Source organism: Castor canadensis, chromosome 1 (assembly GCF_047511655.1).
Source record: "Castor canadensis chromosome 1, mCasCan1.hap1v2, whole genome shotgun sequence".
NCBI lineage: Eukaryota > Metazoa > Chordata > Mammalia > Rodentia > Castoridae > Castor > Castor canadensis.
In genome coordinates, this window is record NC_133386.1 from 50,827,462 (window position 1) to 50,846,067 (window position 18,606).

Consider the following 18,606-nt stretch of genomic DNA (forward strand, 5'->3'; position numbering starts at 1 on the left):
TTTTGGAGACAGGGTCTCGAGAACTATTTGCCCAGATTGGCCTCCAACCATAATCCTCCAGATCTCAGTCCCCCAAGTAGCTAGAATTACATGTGTAAGCCACTGGCACCAGGCTTTAAAGGTGCTTTTTTAAAAAAAAATTACCAAATTGCTTTTTGAATGCCAGTATACTTTTCCCTTACCAAATGTGTTACTTGTTTTGCTAAAATCCATATCTTCTGAGAATTCACATCTCCTGATAGACAATTCCAGAATTACTCATTTATAATCATGCATTTATTTTATATTCTCCTTATCTTCTTCCAGAAAATTTTCTTTAAAGAAATTAATTTGTAGTAATCTTATATTTTAGTTTAAGAAGTTTCCTTCTCCCTCCCGTTTTCTTGTCTCTTTCTTTCTCACTCTCTCTTCTTTCTTTCTGTTTTTTTGTCTTTCAAGACACAGATATGTTTTAGAGTCTCTAACCTCAACTTAGTAACACACAGGTACATAATACATAAAGCTATAATTCAAGGTAGATGAAATGTCAGAAAGTTATTAAGTGACCAAAAAACTTAAATAAAGAGTTTTTAGAATGATTCAAATATGGACACTTGGTGTCTTGGAAGATAATTGGTAAAAGTTCAAAACCAAATTGTATTCTAATTTAATCTCAGAGTTAAAATTTTCACCTAATATTGCAAAGTCAACATGATTACACATAGTAATCAAGGGAGACACTGTACAACATAAGTGCCACATTCAACTTCTAATGCACAATTCTACTACTATAATTTATTGCTTCCATATGAGACCTAGAGCATTGTGTCTAATGCCATAAATGCTAAAAAACATCACATGGGATGATTTCATCTGACCAATTTTCCAATTTATTAATTCTTTCTTTATCTGTTGTTTAACCCATACAATGGGTTTTTCATTTCAATTATATTTTCTACAAGTTCTACTTAGTTCTTTCTCAGCATTATTTGGCTATTCTTTAAATTTATTCTTTTATATAGATATTTTCAAACTTGTCTTTTAATTCTTTAAACACAGCAAGCATGGTAGTTATATATTTCTTGACCTTCAATTATTTAAAGCCTTCCCTTTGAATTTCTCTTGTCTTTTTTTTTTCTATTCATTTTCCTGTGGTGCAAATTCCTTGTGTTTAGGTTTGTTTTGTTTTGTTTTCTACTGTGAAATATTTATTTTTCACAGAAACTTATTTGTGAGACTTGTTTGAGGCCTGTTATCAAGGGGCTTCCAGTCAGATAGAATTTGCTGCCACATCTATCCAGCTGTCAGAGACCACCACCAGTTCCAGACCTAATATAAATTTAGGATTGAGATATTTTGTTTTTTTTCCAGTGCTGTGGTTGGAACTCAGGGTCTTGAGTATGCTAGGCAAGCTACATCCCCACCCCTTAGGCTTAAAATTTTCAAACCACCCAAATGATAGGAAATTTTTACCAAAAAGGATGCATGAAGACAGATTTTTGTGGCTAAGGTGTATCAGAGCCAGTTCTCCCAGTACTGACTCTGCTGGGGATCAGGACCACTTCTTTTACTTTCCACTGTAAGTGGAGGTAGAAGAAATATGTTTATTTCTAGTTAACCCTCTTCCTCCTCTTTCTCCCCCTCCTCCTTCTCATCCTCCTTTTCCTCCTCCTCCTCCTCCTCTTCATCATCATTATTTTTATTCTGTAATCACATGACATTGCTTTAAAAGTCCAGGCCAGTTGTTTTACAGAACACCTTCACTGTGGACTTTGCTGGTTGCTTTTTCATGATTAATGCATGTTGAACAACAGAAGGTTGGTTTTATGGGTGGTGCCTCCCAACAGATGTCCTATCTTGGTCAGGCATTAGGGTTTGTTGTACTGAGTTCAGCAGTTCAGCAAATGTCTTTAGGGCAAAAGTAATTCTTTTCTCAGATTTTTTTTTTTTTGCCTCCACTAAAATTGGCCTGATAATTCTTTATAATACTTTTTAACTCTTCAATCTTCTTAAAATATTTTTCTCTATTACATTATTAAAATATTAAAATTGCTTTTAATAAGAGCATTCAAATACCTAGCCCCCATACTCTAAAAGATAGAATTCGAAATCCACAAGAACTATAGTACCTTCTCAGATATCATATGATCATTCTACTTAAAAATAAAAAAGCACTTGCTTAAAATGTTTCAACCCATAAATATCCCAAGTTACTTATCAATAATGATAAAACTTCTTTAAAATGTACCTAATAATATTAATAATAGACATATGTCCTGGCAAATCTTGGAAAATAAGATTTTAAACACTGATGACTTCTAAGCTAATTTATTTTTTACAATAAAATCTACACTTCCTGAAATAGCAGACAATAAAATATCCTAAATAGTTACCTTTTTTAGGTAACTATTAGGCATTTATTTTTAGATAACAAAAGCAAAAAGTTGTCTTGTTTTATTTTTATTAATTAACTGTGAAAGTACATATTAATTAAACATACAAAATACCATTAGTCTGATTTAGAACCCTACAATATTTCTTTGATTAAAAACTATAAAAGGTTTTTTTAGGGTGTTTTGTTTTGTTTTGCAGTACTAGAGTTTGAACTCGAGGTCTTGAGCTTGCTAGGCAAGCTCTCTACCACTGAGACCATGCCCTCAGCCCAAAAATCTGTGAAAGGCATTTTAAAATATTTATTTACTCCAGTTTATCCTTTAGAAGCTGCTTTAAAATTGTAAACAATATAGATCTATTATATAAATACATAATGTTTTCTTATCATATGTCTGTTTGTCATCCAAGTCAAAAAGTGACAGACAGCAAATAGTGTTTGCTTAGTTTGGGATAAATAATTAGGTATGCTTCAGATAATTCTGGTTTTACTTCCAAATTGTTCTTATTTTTCAAACAGTATTGTGAAAACAGCCAGTACTATCCCTCTTCCACAGACTAAAAACTGAGTGTTGCTCATTGGTTCAAGTAGTAAAAAACCAATCCATTGTGTAGATGGTTGAACTGTGCTTTCATCCACCCTGACACAGCTTTTGAGCAAAATTTTATAACTCTGAAAGAAGGGTTGGGTAGAAATTCAAGTGGCAAGAGAACCTAACATACAAGCAGTGAAGTAGGACTCGGGAATAAAGCCTATGACTCAGTGGATTTGTTCAATAATTATTTCTGGTACACCTACTATGCAGATGCACTAGACTTTGTAGACAACACAGCAAGAAAGACAGAGTTCCTGCCTCCGAGGAACTTAGTCACCTAAGGCATTCTAAGACTCTTATAGGTGGCCACCAAGGATGAAAGTGTTCCTTTCCTATCACTTTCCTTCCCATTTATCTTCCAGTTGTTCTCTGCAATTACCCTTGCTCCATTCCCAGCCAAGGATGCAGTTTGGGGAAGTAGGATGGGCACTGGGAGGCCCAATCACCTCAGCATGTACCTTTTTGACCATGGTCCCAGGTGGCTTCCATTTCCTCATCTGCCTCTCTAGAAGCCCTTCCTGCTCCTCATGCAAGAGCACACACGCTAGCGTCTGTGATGGGATGCCCAGGACAGCCTAGTTCAAACTTTGTTCTGAAAGATGGATGCTTCTGTCTTATGTGAACCAAGGTAGCTCCCAAGGTAGGAGATGACTTCCTGACAGAGGCAGTTCCATCCTCGAATGGTTTCGCAGGAGCTAATATCAATGAGAAGGCTAACACAGAAAAATGTGAGTGGATTTGCACCTGAGCACACAGAAGACATATCTTTTGGACTTCTAAAAGTAACTGGAAGCTGAGTGTGGTGGTACATGCCTGTAATCCTAGCACTCAAGTGGTTGAGATGGGAGAATTGAGAGCTGGAAGCCAGCCTGGTGAGACCCGTCTAAATAAATAAATGAACAAACCTATAAATAAATAAATAAATAAATGTAGTTGATGTAGTTTGGGGAAGTCTGAGATGGAAGGCTGAGGTCCTTATCAATAAGTTTAATGCAACCTCATCATTGTCCGAACCTAGTGAGAACTAGGTGCACTCTGGACACGTAGATTGACTTCGATCTCCAACACATAAGTCAAAAGAAGAGAAAAGAATTGCAGAGGAAAATCCAATTTTTCCTCTCTCTCTTTTGAAAGAGTAAAAACAAAAAACAGAGACATTAATCAAGAAAGATGTCTGAGGCTTTTTTATACCAGTGGGAAGACCAGACTCTCACCTCCCACACACCCTCACCAATAACTTGCCCCAACACCACCGCCTCCAGTCCCACTGTTACCCCTTAATCCACCCACCATCACCACCTCCAACTTCATTGTAACCCAACAACCAATTTACACACTTTAGGATTGTGGCTCTCAACCTTAGCTGCATATTAGAACTACCTGGGGAGCTTTGAAAAACCCCAATGCCCAGGCCAATTAAATCAGAAGTGAAACCTAGGCATCAGTAGATTTTAAAGCTCTCCTGCTGATTCCAGTATGCAGTCAAAGTTGAGAACCACTGCTTTAGGAGTGCAACTCATTAATAATTGAATACTGCCTAGCTTTTCATCAAAAGCAGAGTGTCAAAAAGGAAAACAGACTGGTGGGAGTGGGGTAGGGGTAGAACATAGAAGGTAGAATTTCTCGACAATAGTGAGAGACAATGGGTATATATGCGTGCATGTGCGTGTGCATGTGTGTGTGTGTATGTGCGTACACACATGTGCTGTGAAAGGCTCACTCAATTGAGAACAAAACACTGAGGTCTTACAAGGAAAATGCACAAAGGTGTTGAACCACACAGAGAGAAATACAAAGAGTAAATAAATGTGGAAAAATCCTTTTTACTGGAAAACTAAGCAACCTAAATTAAAAGCAGTCTGTTGAGATTGCATTTTATAACCATCAATGTAACAGGAAAATGTTTAAATGACATCCAGTTTTGATGAGATTGCAGTAAAACCAATATGCTCACAAATTCCGATGGCTTTGTAAATTGGTTTTAAAATATCCTGCTGGATAGCAAATGGCTGGATGAAGAAATTTACAAAGGTATGTGGACCCAGGGACCTCTGGAAGATTATCTTCAGGAAGTATTTAAACAGAAGCAAAACAATATATGCTTGCAAACAATCTCACGACTACTTTTTAATAGCAAAAATAAATAAATAAAAAGAAACAACCTAAATTTCCAACATCTGGGTAATGCTTTAATAATTCATGGCAACCAGCCCCACATGCAGTCATGAACATGCAGTCAATTAAGCTGACAAGTAGGAGGGCTGGGTGGAAGCACTCCCTTGAGGGGGCCCTGCCCCAGGCTCAGCAAGCCCAGCCTCTGCACAGCAAACTGCCTGCAGGGCCAAGGCTGAAGGAAGCTGTAATTCAACTTGATTCCCCTTTCCCCTGAGAGACCTCCTGGAGTGGCTCCTGTCAGGTCTCAAATCTCTGTTCCCCAACTACTGTCACCACAGGGAGCCTAGCCTCCTGCCACCTGGGCTCTTATCCGGGGACTCTGGATGTGCCCTCAACTCACTGAACCTCTCACCTCTCCCACCTCCCAATACTCCCAGTGTGGCCCCTGGAACCATGTGGAGTCATGAGCAAAGCCCCTTCTATGTCCCACTGCATTTCAAAGCCCTACCTCATCACTCCAACTGAGAGGTTAGAAGGCATTTTGGAAATTTGAAACAGCAGTGTCAGAACAACTGGGTACTACATCTGCCAGGCTGGAAACAAGCCCCTCGCTATGAAGAATTGCCTTGTTTCCTGCAGGGCAGTCAGGTGACTTGGGAAACTATAATTACCTGGATTTATAATTTAACCCTATTCTACACATATAAACCCAAAATATTTTCACCCAGTTTAAAAATACACTGAATTTTCCAGAAATAAAGCTTCCAGGTAAACTGAACTGTTCTTTATTTCATGAACGTCCTTAAGAGTTGCACACCATTTTGGAAAATTGCAAACTCAAAGGCAACACTCTTTTTAACAGTTTCCCTGTGTAACTGCCACATCACAATGTTCCCTTAGAGGTCTAAAAAGCGAACAACTTTACTGAGTCTTTTAATGTAGTCATGACCCAACAGAGTTACATGTCAAAATGAAATTATCTTATTGTGAGTTGCTTGCCTTTCATCTTTTGCATTATAACACAGCTAGAGTTACAAAGTCTTTGTTAAACAAGGAGAGCTCTGGGATTCACAGGAATGAGCACCAAGCTCCCTCACAGTTCTTGATAGTGGAGACTGACTTCCCGTACACACCTGCAACACAGGCCCTCAAACTGGTGTGTCTCCCTTATGGCCTCTATCAACTCTATCAAAACTCTCAGCTCGAGTACAGCGCAGAACTGGGCCGAGGCGGACGACGGGCGGGATGGAAGCGACCTTGGAGCTTCCGTCCATCGTTGGAGTCTTATGCACAGATTCACAGGGACTTAATCTGGGCTGCCGTCCATCGTTGGAGTCTTATGCACAGATTCACAGGGACTTAATCTGGGCTGCCGGGGGACCCTATCAGATGAACATGCTGGTGTGATATCAGTTCTAGCCCAGCAAGCAGCTAAGCTAACCTCTGACCCCACTGATATTCCTGTGGTATGTCTAGAATCAGATAATGGGAACATTATGATCCAGAAACATGATGGCATCACGGTGGCAGTGCACAAAATGGCCTCTTGACATTTCATGCCAGTTTTCTAGTAGTGTGTCATTTGGACCCATCTACCTGTGCTAATGATCTTATACAATTACTGAAGTTCAGCGGTTAGGCCATTTAATGCGCATTAGGCACTTTTCTATTTATAATGCGTAAGTTGCTTATTAACCAGCCTTTCAAGATACTAGTAAGAGGGGCTAGAGGGTTTGGCTTAGTAGTAGAGAGCTTTCCTTAGCAAGTGTGAGGCCCTGAGTTCAGATCCCCAAACCGCCAAAATAGAAAAACAAACAAAAGAACCCCAATGGTTTGAAGCAGCAAGTCCATTTCACTTTGTATATACAATTTTGTTGTGTTCAATAAATGTATTTGGAGGAAAAAAAAAAAAAAACAACTCTCAGCTCCTTTTGGAGACCACGCCATCAGACTATAGCCACCATGACCCCTCCTTGATGCTCTTAACTATTGACTTCTGGGTCATTCCCCTTCATTAACTGATTTTTAGTACATTGCTTTCCATCTTCCTGTCTATCAGTACCTCTGTTCATCATCCTAGAAACTGCAACCTTTAGAAGGACAACCTATCATCACCCTACCTTTGCAATTCCTGATCTCTCTTCACTTCCAGAGACTTCTTTTCCACCCCACTTTAGTCATCCATTACCATAGAGACACCCCTGGTCCTCACCTCCCCAGTGATGAGCCATCTCTAAAATCTCAATGTCAATCCTCTACTCTTGGACCACCACTTCCTGTCCTTTCAGCTCACTTCTCCAGTGCCCTCCCTCCAACAATACTTAGATTCCATTGGGATTTCTAATTCTCTGCTCTCATCATTTTCCCACTAGCTTTCTCTCTGCTTGCATTCCTGCCCCAGTCTGTCTTTATGCCCTTCCTGTTGACCCAGATTTGAGTTCATAGTCCACAGTTCTATACAGACACACTCCTTGTAACTTGTTCCATCCATTTCAACATCTAGCAAAACTCTAATTCTACTCAAACATTCCATTCCTAGCCAAATGTAGGAGAGAGAAGAGAAGGGGAAAGAAAGCACACTACCACAAAAACTGGTTTATCTTTAAATTACGACAAAAAAATCAAGTGGACACAACTTGGCTCATTTAAACTGGTAAAAGAAACTGACTTTCTCACTTTCTAAAATAACTTTCTCACATTTTTCTCCTTTCCTTAAATCACCAGCACCATCTTCCTCCTGTCATTCTTTGATGATGACCTACTCTTTTGTTTTATTGGTAAATATCCAAAACAGACTCTACCTCTCAGTGAGGAGGAATGACAAGGAATTTGTGGCTATCTTTAATCCAGCACACCAGCCCTTTGGGTTATATAACTGAGCAGTAGTTGGTTTGGTTCTTTAGCAACAGTGGTTGATGACAAATGTTGAGCTAACTGGTGCAAATGGGAGTTGAGTCACAGTATTTGCTAATTCCCATAGTGTAAAACCTCTTATCATGGTTGATACCAGGCTACCAATGTAACATCACTGAACACAATGGTTGAGAAGAACTGCACATAATTGATTTTCAAACCAGTACATGTACGCTCCAGAAGCAATATTGACCAGTCGGAAAGGAATGTTCTGCAGGGTGTCCAAGCAATCAACGTTCAGTGAGTGCCTACTATGTGCTAGGCATTAGGAAAATGGAGGTGAGCAAAACAGATCCAAAGTTCCTCGTGGAACATATATTTGAATGTTCCAGATAATAAGCAACCAAGTTTATATTATATATGCTGAAGTATGTAAGTGTAATGATAAGTGCTGTTAAGAAAAATAAAACAGGGCAGAGTAGAAAGTGATGAGTGATACTCCCTTGTGATCTGGTAATCAGAGAAGGAAGTAGGCTAGCAATCAGTATCAGACAGTAGAAGGTAAGGAGGAGCAATCACAAAGCACTTGCTGTGTGCCAGGCACTCTTTTGTCCAATTATGTAAATTAACTCATGAAATAAAGTCCATAAGAAAATTTCCTAGATATTTACAAATTTGTTTTACAGTTTCTGTGGGTTTATTTAAGAACAAATAAAACGTGCATGCGAGTTGTCTATTCATTTTCTTCACTACACAGTCTGGCATTGGAATAGGTGACTGATGGCCAGCTGGGCTGCTCTTTCCACAACGGCTCTGTGGTTCTTAGAGGAAATATTGTGTGTGATGTCAGCACAGTAAGATTTTTCCACAGGAGCTCTTCCAGCTCCTTGGCATTGTGGACCAGGAACTTCGGGAAGCCACTGGGCAGCATGTGCTTTGTTTTCTTGTTGCTCCCATAACCAGTGTTGGGCATCAGGATCTGTCCTTGAATCGTCTCCACATCCTTTTGTCATCCCCAGGTTTCCGCCAGTTATGCTTAATTTTGACATCAGTCTGACTGGTGCCTGGTGAACTTCTTGGTTCTTTTTTTGATGATCTTGGGCTTCACCAGAGGTCTGAGAGCAGCTATGGTGCCCAGGTAGCCATGATGCCAAGCAGGAGATGGTAGCTGCCTCGGTAGGCAGCACCAAGGAAGAGGGAGGGGAGATATTTACAAATTTTATTCAATAAAAAATGTACATAACTGGGCATGGTGGTATCCACCTGTAAGTGCAGCACTCAGGAAACTGAGACAGTATTGTTAAAAGTCCAGTTTGGACTAAGGGTTGAAACCCAATCTCAACTCATCATAATAATAATATAGTTACAGCCATCCAATCATATATACATCCGGAGAAGGGGGAAAAAAGGTGACAAGTGCAGAAACTCTGAAGCAAGCAATGCAGAAAAATAATAGCAGGCAACTTGGGGAAAACACAATTTGCATGTGACTCTCCACAGAGAAACACATTGTGAAAGGACAGCCCAAAGAGTGTGGGGACAGGTGGAGAGGAGATTTCCACACACGTGACTCAGCAGTTTGGGACAGGGTTTACAACTCTGATGGTCACATGTGGCCAATTGGAGCAGCGATCTTTCTGAGCCACACGCAAGGGAACCGCCTCAATGTGTGGTGTGGTGTGGTGATGGTCCAGTCCCTTTCACTTCTATTCTCACAGCCCCCCAGGAAGTAGCTGCAGCAAGAAATAAGCCCGTTCACAGACCAAGAATCTTGACTCAGTCAACAAGACAGCCAGGACGAGCTGGCTCTAATTCAAATTAATTCAGTAAACACATCTCGAAGGCCTGCAATGGGCCAGGCATGGTACAAGGGCTAGGAGTGGGGCTATTCTTCCCACTCACTTCCTCACCCTCCACCCACTGCCCTGGGAACTGGAGAGTGGTGGGGTCGGGGGGAGGGCCCACACTCAGTGGCTCCCCCTAGAGCATGCCCCATCTGGTGTCCTTTTCTGGCAGAGGAAGGGTGGCAGCCAGAGGGGGGACCCTTCCATAAGTGCAGTAGCTAGAGAACCTCATGCACCCCTCCCTTTACCCCAAGAGCAGAGACAAGCCATGCCTGACTTCTCTTCTTCCTCATCTGTAAAGCAATTCCTGAACTAATTTCCTTTACAACTGAAAAATCTTTCTAAAATACTATCTTCCAGAAAGACAAATTTTATAATCACCATGTTTTAAATCCTAGGAGAGCTCTCCTCTCTAAATACATGCTGTCATTGTTCTCAATTAAATGAGTTGGAGCGTGAGCAGAAAAAGGAGCCAGCTCCCTGGCAAAGCCCTGGGGCTGATGAAAGCATTGACTCAGTGGGTCAGAGGAACGGGTCCCGGGGGCACCATCTAAGAGAGCGTAGAGAAATCTGAGTTGAACCAGGTGTCAGAAGTCCCCTTCAGCCTTTTAAATGGTTAAAAGAAGGCTGTGATCAGCAAAGTGAGGGTTGCTGACAGGTCAAAGGCACCATAGAGCAGGAGATGCCCCAAGTGAGCCATGAATAATACACTGTTTTCTTCCTTGAGAAACAAAACACACTAGGGCTAAAGCCAGAATGAGCACATTTGGCATCCAGCACAAATGGAAGGAAATGCTTGTGTGTATGTGGCACGGGGAGGCGGGGAAGAAAAAATAGTTAATATGGTCTATAAACACTAACAAAACCTCCCCTGGGACTATGAAGTGATTGGGATTAGTATTTTACAGTCAAAAGAACTGACATTAGGAGAAAAATCGTTGAAACATTGTAAGTGGATGAACAGAAACCCCACAAATATTTTACCCCCTCGTCTATGCACCAGAAAATGGGTATCCTTTATCTTAAAAGATGGTTATCTAGTTGCTTTAAAGCCTGGGGAAAGATCGGAAAAATGGCAAAAAGCCTAATCTGTAGGCTCTCTTGGGAAAAGAGGAGAGGAGATAAGAGGTTTTTCTATCAATGGAATACCAAGATTGACTTTCAGCTAGGAATCTAGCCAATTTATTACTTCTTTCCCATTGTGAAGAAATACTATAAATGACACACTAAGCTCTAAAGAAACTGGACAGGAGGGAAGAGGGGAAAAATAAATAAATAAAAATCTGAGGGTAGAAACTTAGACAAGTAGGATCCTTTGCTGGGTTTCTATCCAAATCCATATCATTACACACAAGGCGAGGCTGACAGCTTGACATCAGCTAGGCTGTCCCCATGGCTGGCAGGCTGAGCCTGCAACTCTCCCCTGCCCTGGGTGGATAACAGGCACCCAGTCAACCTGGTTTTTGTCTTTATGCCCAAAGAAGACCTCCAAAATTCTAAGTGTTCTCTTCTGTTTCAAATTGCCCCCTCAGAAGAATGTCCAAGGCCCAGCTGCTCTCTGTTCCTGTTTAGACACAACTAAACAGTGTCCCTCTTCCTCCACCATGGCCTTGGCCATATTCTCTTCCTTTTCTTACTGACCCCACCCAGAAGACCGTAGTTCGCTGTCTGTCAGTAACTGGAGTTAGGCTCTGTGCACCAAGAATACTATTTCAGAGAAAAGATTATATTACTTTGTAGTATATAGAGAAACATCTGGAAAGAAGGTTTGTGGACCTCAGTCCTGTTCCTCTTGCCAAGCAAGCACAAGGGGTGTGCGTTAGGGGGGCATCTTTTCCCTGCTTACCGTCCCCTCCCTACTTCTATTTCACTCCCAGTCCCATCCTAGGGCAGCAATGAGAAAGGGACCTGTCAGTCTGTGCCATTCTTTCCTCTGACTGAGACCCCCAGGATGCCAGGTGACATTCCATGGCGGAGTGGGAGTCCAGGCACAGGCACATTCCCAGGGTCTGGATGGTGGCCGTGACTTGCCCTCCTCTTCCTCTGTGTCAATCAGCCTCTTCTCTTCTGCCAGGCCAGCTGTCTGCACCTGCACATCTCTGTCATTCTGCTTCTTTACTCTGCCTGGCTAGAGGCCAGGTTGGCAGGGTCCCTGCTGTGGTCTGTGCACCACTGTGGGCAGTCAGCTGGAGTGGGTGTGGGGTGGGGAAGACTCTCTTGGCCTCTATTCTGGCCCCACAAATGCCTGAAGCAGCAAACTATGCTCTGGCCTCACCTAGCTTTTTATCTCCTCTAAACCAATCTCCAAGCGAACTCAGAGCTTCAGAGTGCGTGCCTAGCCAAACAACATGTTGATTTCGAAGTATTTCTATCTACAAAGGAAGAACTTTGAGTTTATACAGATGGGCATATCAGTAGACTAAAGTTGCTATTGTTACCATCTAAACATAATCTTGAAACACTATTTTTTTTGGCAGTACTAGGATTTAAATTCAGGACCTCACACTTTCTAGGCAAGTGCTCTACTGCGTAAGCCACAGCTCCAGTCCTTAAAACACAGTTTTAAATAGCCAACAAAAAATAGTAGATATTTTTTCAATATCTTCACTTAAGATTCTAAGACCTTCCATAATTCACTTAAAACCCTCAAGTGTCCACAGAGCCACACTTCCAGGGATCAGAATTACATTGATGTTCACATTGTAATCGACAAGCCACACAAGTCCACATGTCTTTATGTTAAAACTCTTGGGTCATAAGCAACAGAAAACAAATCCACCGGCTTAAGCAGGTAGAGGGAATTTTATTGGAAGATACTTGCTCCACACAAAGACTGCGACCGAAGAAATGAGGTGGTACCAAGGCTTTCAGCTAGAGGAAGTCACTACCCTCCCCTAGCCCTGGGAATTCCTTCCCTATTGCTGCCATAATAAAGTATCTCAAATGTAGTAGCTCAAAGTAATATAAATTTATTAGCTCACCGTTCTATAGGTCAGGAGTCTCAACTCAGATTTTCTCAAGGCCAAAATAATGTGGGAGCCATGCTGGGCTCTTATCAGGAAGGAAGGGTAGGTGGCTGAATCCATCTTGTAACTGTATGACTGAGGTTCTTGCCTCCTCATGACTGTCATCTGGGTCCTCCATCCTTTCTAGAGGCTGCTGCAGTTTCTCCCCTCATGGCTCCTCATCTTCAAGCAGTAGGGCATTAATTTCCACTCAGCCTTCAACTCTCCCTGATTTCTCTTCATAATTTTGAGGGCCTAAACGATCCAGTTCTCCCTGACATCTCCTTGTTGTAAGGCAACTATGCCATTAGCATAACAATCATGGGAGTGACGGTTCATCTTCTTCTGTTACATGTAAGGGAGGAAGAGTAGAAATTCTGCCTGCCACACTGAGACTCAGCTCTAATAGCTTTCAGTCCCTGCCATATGTGTCCCAAGTCAAAGTCTTGGGAGAGAAAAATCTGATTGGCCTGTTTGGGTCAGGTATCTACCCCTAACCAATCAGGTATGACCAGAGGACAGACTCCTATAAAACAGAGGTCAGCACTTGGACATCAGCGTCTCTTTTGAGAGAGAAGACTGTGGGGAGATGAGCAGAGATACCAAGAGCAAGAAGGAAGCGGGGGAAGTGAGGAGAGAGGAGGTTCCATTCAATGTGGTGAGCAGACAAGGCAGAGGCAGAGGACAGGGGATGGGTCAAGGGCTCAGATTTTGTCTTTTATTTTTCTTCTGTTTGGGTTAAAAATCTGCACTGTTGACACTATCGTGAAATAGAATTGTGACATTGTTAGTTAACAAGTACTTGTCTGAGAATTGTATTATTTCCTCTGAAACATCGAGGATGTGTGTGCTCTACTAAACATCCTCCCTAGGATTACTTAACATTATCCCACACGCCAGTCAGTAGAAAGTAGTCCAGAACCAAGTAGAAAAGTTTTGCATTTATTTGGGTTCTTTTTTGGGGAATAGTACTAGAGTTTGAATTCAGGGCCTTTCACCTACTACGCAGGCAATCTACCACCTAAGCCACCTTCAAATCCTATTTTACTCTAGTCACTCCAGATAGGGTCACATATTTTTTGTTCAGACCACCGACTGACTATATTCCTCCTACCTACACCTCTGGTACAGTTGGGATTATAGTAGGCACCACCACCCCTCACCTATTTGTTGAGATGGTATCTCAGCTAAATTTTGTGCCAAGGCTGGCCTCAAACCAGGATCCTACTTATCTCCACCTCCCAAGTAACTGGGATTACAGGTATGTTCCACTACTCCTGGACCTAGTAGAGTATTTTCATATCTTTTTTGCCATTCCCGAGAAATCAGGATTTGGAAGACATCATCTTTCTGATTTTAAAGACTTAAAAAGTGATGCCCCAGCTTCCCCCTGATGTGATTGAACAAGTCTCTGGGAGAAAAGCACTTAGGCATTATTTGATAGATACTTTTTCTGGCAGTAATGGTGACAAATGAATGTCCCACTTTTGTATAGTGGCACTTTGTACTTTTCAAAGTAAGAAAACATCATTGAATTTTATGGCATTGTAAGAGTCATTTTGGGGAAAAAATGTACAGTTGAGTATATTTATCAAGTGCCTACTTTGTGCAACGTTTACTAAGAGCAATAGAGAGATATAAAAGAAGCAAAGAGAACTCATAATACTGTGGAGGAAGCAGAACCCAGGAACCATGTTTTATTTAAAACAACACAGATCCTCTCCAGAAGTGACGCAGAACACTCTAAAATTACAACGTCAAAATGAAGTGAATTTTGATTCAAGTTCAAAGTTTCTGCATTACACTACACATTGTGGTGATGATGAAGTCAAGGGAATCCCAGCTCCCAGACATGTGAGAATGACTTTCTCAGTTTCTCTTCCACTCTCACCACTGATCTGTTCCTTCCATGAGCCATTCCTTCTGCACCTCCCAAGTTATTCAAGTACCAATCCTAGGTCACCCCACAAGGAAAACATGTCATCTTGCCCTGGATCAAACAGACCTAGCAGTTCCACCCGCCCTGAGCTTGTCCCATGCTGTAGGACGACTAGAGGGGGATAGAAATGCCTTTACGAATACTGGCTGAGTATTTTGCTTTGTTTTGTCTTGGCTTTGTTTTTCCAATTGGAAAAAAAAAAATCATCCTGTGTTATTAGTTTATAGTAATATGACCCAGTGGTCAGAGATGCAACCTGGAAAACTTACATTGGGTGTCATTTATTGACATTCATGCTCTGTCACCTGATCAAATTTAAAACCATGGTCATTGGAAAACACAGTCATCCCATTCTTATACAAAGTTTTCTATATAGCTTATTGATTACTTTAGAAAATATGGTATTTGTATACAATGGAATTTTATTCAGCCACAAAGAAGAATGAGATTTTGTCATTCGTAGGTAAATGGATGGAATTGGGGAACATCATCTTAAGTGAAGTTAGCCATGCTCAGAAGGCCAAAAGCCACAAGTTCTCTCTCATATGAGGATTATAGACCTGATACAAATACAGCAATGTTATGAAAAACAGGTCACACTTTAGTGTCACATACGAGAGGAGTAGGGTAAAAGAAGGAAACGAAGAAGATGAATACTCTCTATACAAGAAGGAAGGTAGAATTCTGAAGCCACCATAAGAAAGGGATAAGGTAGAATGAAGAAAAATAGAGGAGATGGACCAATTGGGGTTGTAATACCATATATACATGGAAATATTACAAGGAAACTCCCTGTATAGCTCTTTTTACCTCAAACAAGCAAAAATGTCATCTTTTTTTTCTGTTTTCCTCTGCAAAATCAGAGAACAGGAGGGTAGAATAGTTCCTGAGGGGGGAGGCGGTGTTGGTACCAGCGGGAGGGAGAGGTAGCAAGGAAAGGGGGTAGGAGGGTGAATATAGCACAAAAAATGTGTACACATGTATGTAAATACAAAAATAATATCTGTTAAAACTACTCCAGGAATGGGGGAAGGGGGATAGAGGAGAATGGTGGAGTGGGTAGATTCAGGTATTTGATACATTGTAAGAACTTTTATAAATGTCACAATGTACCCCCACCCAGCACAACAATAAAATAAAATTCTGCTTTTCAATCTACCTTGATCTGTCTAAGACCTCATTTTAAATTTTTAATTGTGGTAAAATACAACAAAAGTTTATCATCTTAGCCATTTTGAAACAGACAGTTCAGTGGCATTAAATATATGTGTGTGTGTACATAACTCCTAATGGACATGAGATATCGCAATGTACAGTGTAACGATCAAAGACCTTTTGAGAAATGTATTAAGTTTCCATCTACAATTGTGTTTTCATTTTTTGTATTCTAATAAACAATTGTGTTTTGTATATTTGATACTTTTTCTACATAAAAGTTAATGATTATAATTAATTTTTTATATCTTATTGCTCGGTAAACAACCCTTACTGTCTAGTAAGTTGCGTCTTAGCTCTCTGCAGAGACTGAGGTTAGGTGTTCACTTTGCTGCTTGACCCCTGGGGTTTGTGGCCCCTCCAATTGTCTTCCATTATTCTCTACAGCAGTTAGAAGTTGATATTCACACAGCAATCATGAAAGGCTGTTCCCCACACCTGACCTGCAGCATCAGGAAAACCGGCTGACTGCAATTGAGCCATCAGTGCCTCTAACTCCACCATAAATGTACCTTAGCACACTTAGACTGTGGACTAGATACTGGAAATGGCAGAAATACATAGTTCCTTGTCTCATGGCTGTTACAGTGGAGAAAGGAGACTTAACTACTAATGCAGGTATGGTAAGTTCCACAAAAGAGAAGTCCAGGATATTACCAGTCCAGGGTATTTCCTGGATACTGGAAAGCTCCCCCCACCCACACACACCCCTTCCTGAGAAAGTTGTGTGTAAACTGATGTGGAAAGGACAAGCAGTCAGCTGTCGAATAGCCATTGGAGACCTTCCTATTTAAGGTATAGACTGAAGCTATCTTGCTGCCTTTCAAACCCTGCCCTATCAGTTTTTAGCTTGAGGACTGTTATGGACTGAATATTTGTGCCACACACACACACACACCCCACACACATTACCAAATAGGCATTGAAATCCCAACCCCTATTAGAAGGTGAAGCTTTGAGAAGGTAATCAAATCATGAAGATAGAGCCCTCATGAATGGAATTAGTGCCCTTGTAAGAAGAAACATAAGAGAAATTATTTCTGTCTCTACCTTGGAATTCTACAATGAGAAGCTGGCCACTTGTAAACCAGGAAGTGGGTCACCGGTAGACAGAAAGTGGGTCACCATCAGAGGAAGTGGGTCATCGTAAGACAAGATCTGATGGCATCTTCATCTTGGATTTCTCAGCCTCCAGAACTGTGAGAAACAAATTGTTGGAGAAGACATTCGGTCTATGATAGTTTCTTACAGCAGCCTGACCTGACAAGGATTTCAGGCAAGTGACTTTTACTTCCTCATAAATAATAGTCAAGACAGTTGATTAATACACATTTCAGCTTCTGGCCTGTAGTAAGTATTCGATAAATATTGTTCATTGAACAAATGTGTCAGATACTTTGCTCAGGGTATGATGATAAAAACCAGTCACAACCATTGCCTTCACAGCATCAGAGTCATTCCAGTGTAACTTGATAGGATTTGGACTGCCAGGAAAATTGAACTTGACAACTTTTATCCAGAGACTCAAAATGCTCCTATACTTTTGCTCAACAATTAAATGCCTAGAAATATATCCTGAAGAAACAAGCCCTGAATATGTACAAGGTTGTAGCTATTTCTAATACTGATAAGTTTAGAGCAGTAAGTGTCGCCACAGGAAATTAATTAAATTATGACACTGCCCATTTGATGGGATGTTTTGCAACCACTGAGAAGATGTAGTTGAAATTGTACTTACTGACATGAGATTTAGTATTGTGTGTGCATGTGAATATCTTTGCTGATAAAATATTCTAATCTATGAGAAGCTAGAGTGGAAGTATTTAAGCCAAGTTGTTACCAAGGTGTTAACAGTAATTATCTCCAGCTGAACCTGACAGCAAGGACTCAATAGAAACCAACTCTAGCAAACTTGGTGGGAGTGGAAGAATTTTCTGGAAGAAGCTGAAGTAACTCACAGAAAGGAAGGAAAAGCTGGACAACAAGGCTGGACAGAAACCAGGTGAATCAGTCATCTAGAAATAGAGGACTCTCTCTTAAGTTATGTCATTATGTCATTGGTAAAAGTCACCTCAATCTATGTGTCTGTGAGTCTAGGTCCTTCTTGCTCCCAACACACTCAGATTCAGATCCAGGGGAGAGTCTGGATCAGTCCAGATGAAGTCACTGTGATTGACAGGCATAGCAATACTGCAAGCAGTGGCCGAAACCCCCCATCCCCTGCCCCCAGAAAGAAGCCAGGGAAAAAGGCAAAATCAACAGACTTCCACTACAGCGGGTTTTTAGATGCAGTGCTTCCCTCTTTTCCTTTATTTCCTGTATTTTTTAATTCTTCTGTAATGGGAAATACTGCTTTTATAGCAGGGAACTTTTTCTTGTAATTTTAAAACCATAGAATATAAACAACAAGTTACCAAGTTTCCTGAATGAACCTACTTCACAACCTGTTTTTTTTGTTTTGTTTTGTTTTTGTTTTGTTTTTTTGGTGGTACTCAGGGCCCTGGGCAGGCCCTCTACCACTTAGGCCACTCTGTCCAGAGCCCCCCCACACTTTTTTTTTAATGTGTTTGGGTACTTTTGAGAGAGGGTCTTGCAAACTATTTGCCCAGGCTGCCTTCAACCACGATCCTCCTGATCTCTGCCTCCCAAGTAACTAGGATTGCAGGCAT

At 41.1% G+C, this 18,606-nt stretch overlaps 1 long non-coding RNA gene and 2 pseudogenes across 2 annotated transcripts in view; 1 reads left to right on the forward strand and 2 right to left on the reverse strand.

The window, feature by feature from the left end:
- The window catches only part of LOC141420739 (uncharacterized), an 84,047-nt gene that overhangs the window by 49,082 nt on the left and 16,359 nt on the right, over positions 1 to 18,606 (reverse strand). The window lies entirely within an intron of this gene.
- Positions 6,392 to 6,999, forward strand: LOC109695358 (ragulator complex protein LAMTOR5 pseudogene; annotated as a pseudogene).
- LOC141415565 (large ribosomal subunit protein eL32-like) lies at positions 8,668 to 9,930 on the reverse strand (annotated as a pseudogene).